The sequence below is a fragment of the Mytilus trossulus genome, unplaced genomic scaffold (assembly GCF_036588685.1).
Source record: "Mytilus trossulus isolate FHL-02 unplaced genomic scaffold, PNRI_Mtr1.1.1.hap1 h1tg001054l__unscaffolded, whole genome shotgun sequence".
Lineage (NCBI taxonomy): Eukaryota > Metazoa > Mollusca > Bivalvia > Mytilida > Mytilidae > Mytilus > Mytilus trossulus.
In genome coordinates this window covers 7,501-12,500 of record NW_026963621.1, presented here as the reverse complement: position 1 = coordinate 12,500, position 5,000 = coordinate 7,501, and positions in this window count along the sequence as shown.

Sequence of the window (5,000 nt, the reverse complement as noted above, 5' to 3'; positions counted from 1 at the left end):
AATTTTCATCGGGCAGCCGCACGTTAGACCGCAGGCAGGCTACCGCGGGTCTCTCGACCATCGAGGCCGTCAAACTATACCCTCGGTAAAAAAAAATTTACGAGGGTGAAATTTTCATCGGTAAGCCGCACGTTAGATGCGGACAGGCTACCGCGGGTCTCTCGACCATCGAGGCCTTCAAACTATACCCTCGGTAAAAATTTTTTACGAGGGTGAAATTTTCATCGCGGTGTCGCACGTTAGACGCGGACAGGCTACCGCGGATCTCTCGACCATCGAGGCCGTCAAACTATACCCTCGGTAAAAAAAATTTTACGAGGGTGAAATTTTCATCGGTAAGCCGCACGTTAGATGCGGACAGGCTACCGCGGGTCTCTCGACCATCGAGGCCTTCAAACTATACCCTCGGTAAAAAAATTTTACGAGGGTGAAATATTCATCGGGAAGCCGCACGTTAGACGCAGGCAGGCTACCGCGGGTCTCTCGACCATCGAGGCCGTCTAACTGTACCCTCGGAACAAAAAATTTACAAGGCTGAAATGTTCATCAAGAAGCCGCACGTTAGACGAGGCAGGCTACCGCGGGTCTCTCGACCATCGAAGCCGTCTAACTGTACCCTCGGTAAAAAAAAATTTACAAGGCTGAAATGTTCATCGGGAAGCCGTACGTTAGACGCAGGCAGGCTACTGCGGGTCTCTCGACCATCGAGGCCGTCTAACTGTACCCTCGGTAAAAAAAAATTTACAAGGCTGAAATGTTCATCGGGAAGCCGTACGTTAGACGCAGGCAGGCTATTGCGGGTCTCTCGACCATCGAGGCCGTCTAACTGTACCCTCGGTAAAAAAAAATTTACAAGGCTGAAATGTTCATCGGGAAGCCGTACGTTAGACGCAGGCAAGCTACTGCGGGTCTCTCGACCATCGAGGCCGTCTGACTGTACCCTCGGTAAAAAAAAATTTACAAGGCTGAAATGTTCATCGGGAAGCCGCACGATAGACGCAGGCAGGCTACCGTGGGTCTCTCGACACATCGAGGCCGTCAAACTATACCCTCGGTAAAAAAATTTTAGAAGGGTGAAATTTTCATCGGGAAGCCGCACGTTAGACGCAGGCAGGCTACCGCGGGTCTCTCGACCATCGAAGCCGTCTAACTGTACCCGCGGTAAAAAAAATTTTACAAGGCTGAAATGTTCATCGGGAAGCCGTACGTTAGACGCAGGCAGGCTACTGCGGGTCTCTCGACCATCGAGGCCGTCTAACTGTACCCTCGGTAAAAAAAAATTTACAAGGCTGAAATGTTCATCGGGAAGCCGTACGTTAGACGCAGGCAGGCTATTGCGGGTCTCTCGACCATCGAGGCCGTCTAACTGTACCCTCGGTAAAAAAAAATTTACAAGGCTGAAATGTTCATCGGGAAGCCGCACGATAGACGCAGGCAGGCTACCGTGGGTCTCTCGACACATCGAGGCCGTCAAACTATACCCTCGGTAAAAAAATTTTAGAAGGGTGAAATTTTCATCGGGAAGCCGCACGTTAGACGCAGGCAGGCTACCGCGGGTCTCTCGACCATCGAAGCCGTCTAACTGTACCCGCGGTAAAAAAAATTTTACAAGGCTGAAATGTTCATCGGGAAGCCGTACGTTAGACGCAGGCAGGCTACTGCGGGTCTCTCGACCATCGAGGCCGTCTAACTGTACCCTCGGTAAAAAAAAATTTACAAGGCTGAAATGTTCATCGGGAAGCCGTACGTTAGACGCAGGCAGGCTATTGCGGGTCTCTCGACCATCGAGGCCGTCTAACTGTACCCTCGGTAAAAAAAAATTTACAAGGCTGAAATGTTCATCGGGAAGCCGCACGTAAGATGCGGACAGGCTACCGCGGGTCTCTCGACCATCGAGGCCTTCAAACTATACCCTCGGTAAAAAATTTTTACAAGGTGTGAAATTTTCATCGGGAAGCCGCACGATAGACGCAGGCAGGCTACCGCGGGTCTCTCGACCATCGAGGCCGTCTAACTGTACCCTCGGTAAAAAAAAATTTACAAGGCTGAAATGTTCATCGGGAAGCCGCACGATAGACGCAGGCAGGCTACCGTGGGTCTCTCGACACATCGAGGCCGTCAAACTATACCCTCGGTAAAAAAAATTTAGAAGGGTGACATGTTCATCGGGAAGCCGCACGTTAGACGAGGCAGGCTACCGCGGGTCTCTCGACACATCGAGGCCGTCTAACTATACCCTCGGTAAAAAAATTTACAAGGCTGAAATGTTCATCGGGAAGCCGTACGTTAGACGCAGGCAGGCTCCTGCGGGTCTCTCGACCATCGAGGCCGTCTAACTGTACCCTCGGTAAAAAAAATTTTACAAGGCTGAAATGTTCATCGGGAAGCCGCACGTAAGATGCGGACAGGCTACCGTGGGTCTCTCGACACATCGAGGCCGTCAAACTATACCCTCGGTAAAAAATTTTTTAGAAGGGTGAAATTTTCATCGGGAAGCCGCACGTTAGACGCAGGCGAGCTACCGCGGGTCTCTCGACCATCCAGGCCGGCAAACAATACCCTCGGTAAATATTTTTTACGTGGGTGAAATTTTCATCGGGATGTCGCACGTGAGACGCGGACAGGTTACCGCGGGTCTCTCGACCATCGGCGGCCGGCCAAAGCCATAGCCTAGTCAAAAAGTGTTACAGGTTGACAATTTTTCATCGGGAAGCCGCACGTAAGAATAGTACAGCAGGTCTCTCGATGAAACGATCACATTTCATGTAACGTAACGTAACGAAGGCAGGCAGGCATCGTACACCCTAACCCTAAGCCGCCTCTTGACGATGCCCGTCCCTAACCCTAACCCTAACCCTAACCCTAACCCTAACCCTAACCCTAACCCTAACCCTAACCCTAACCCTAACCCTAACCCTAACCCTAACCCTAACCCTAACCCTAACCCTAACCCTAACCCTAACCCTAACCCTAAATTAACCCTAACCCTAACCCTAACCCTAACCCTAAATTAACCCTAACCCTAACCCTAACCCTAAATTAACCCTAACCCTAAATTAACCCTAACCCTAACCCTAACCCTAAATTAACCCTAACCCTAAATTAACCCTAACCCTAACCCTAACCCTAACCCTAACCCTAACCCTAACCCTAAAGCCTGTTACTTAGGCCGTGTCAGGACCCAGGCTGGCATTATTCCTCGATACGTGTAGGTACGTGGTCGGCCTGTCTGGTAGCGGGCGATCACGGGTCTCTACCGCAGGTAAAGGTATGTGGTCGGCCTTTTGCGGGCTACCGCGGGTTAAAGTCTACGTAGGCACGTGAAGACCCGCATAAGCCCGTGGTAGCCCGCTATCAGGCCGTCCACGTACACTTATACCCGCGCTAGCCCGCTGTCAGGTCGACCACGTCCCTTCTTACCCACGGTAGCTGGCTACCGAGGCCGTCGACGTTCCCTTACCTGCGATAGCCCGCTATCAGGTCGACCACGTCCCCTCCTTACCCGCGGTAGCTGGCTACCGAGGCCGTCGACGTTCCTTTGCCTGCGATGGCCCGCTATCGGGTCGACCACGTCCCCTCCTTACCCGCGGTAGCTGGCTACCGAGGCCGTCGACGTTCCTTTGCCTGCGATGGCCCGCTATCGGGTCGACCACGTCCCCCTCCTTACCCGCGGTAGCTGGCTACCGAGGCCGTCGACGTTCCTTTGCCTGCGATGGCCCGCTATCGGGTCGACCACGTCCCCTCCTTACCCGCGGTAGCTGGCTACCGAGGCCGTCGACGTTCCTTTGCCTGCGATGGCCCGCTATCGGGTCGACCACGTCCCCTCCTTACCCGCGGTAGCTGGCTACCGAGGCCGTCGACGTTCCTTTACCTGCGATAGCCCGCTATCGGGTCGACCACGTCCCTTCTTACCCGCGGTAGCTCGCTACCGAGGCCGTCGACGTACCTTTACCTGCGGTAGCCCGCTATCGGGTCGACCACGTCCCTTCTTACGGTAGCCCGCTAGCACGGCCGTCCACGTCCCTTTACCCGCGGTAGCTCGCTATCGGGTCGACCACGTACGATGATACCCGCGGTAGCCCGCTAGCACGGCCGTCCACGTCCCTTTACCCGCGGTAGCTCGCTATCGGGTCGACCACGTACGATGATACCCGCGGTAGCCCGCTAGCACGGCCGTCCACGTCCCTTTACCCGCGGTAGCCCGCTATCGGGTCGACCACGTACGATGATACCCGCGGTAGCCCGCTAGCACGGCCGTCCACGTCCCTTTACCCGCGGTAGCTCGCTATCGGGTCGACCACGTACGATGATACCCGCGGTAGCCCGCTAGCACGGCCGTCCACGTCCCTTTACCCGCGGTAGCCCGCTATCGGGTCGACCACGTACGATGATACCCGCGGTAGCCCGCTAGCACGGCCGTCCACGTCCCTTTACCCGCGGTAGCTCGCTATCGGGTCGACCACGTACGATGATACCCGCGGTAGCCCGCTAGCACGGCCGTCCACGTCCCCTTTACCCGCGGTAGCCCGCTATCGGGTCGACCACGTACACTGATACCCGCGGTACCTTCTCAGCCGCGGGTAAGCCCGCTGAAAAAAGATTTTTTTTTCCCCATTGCATGCGGTAGCACCGCTATCAGGTCGACCACGTCCCTTCTCAGCCGCGGGTAAGCCCGATGAAAAAAAAAAAAAATTTTCCCATCGCATGCGGTAGCCCCGCTATCGAGGACGACCGTCCCTTCACAGCCGCGGGTAAGCCCGATGAAAATTTTTTTTTTTTTTTTTTTTTTTTTTTTTTCCCATCGCATGCGGTAGCCCCGCTATCGAGGTCGACCACGTCCCTTCTCAGCCGCGGGTAAGCCCGATGAAAATTTTTTTTTTTTTTTTTTTTTTTTTTTTTCCCATCGCATGCGGTAGCCCCGCTATCGAGGTCGACCACGTCCCTTCTCAGCCGCGGGTAAGCCCGATGAAAATTTTTTTTTTTTTTTTTTTTTTTTTTTC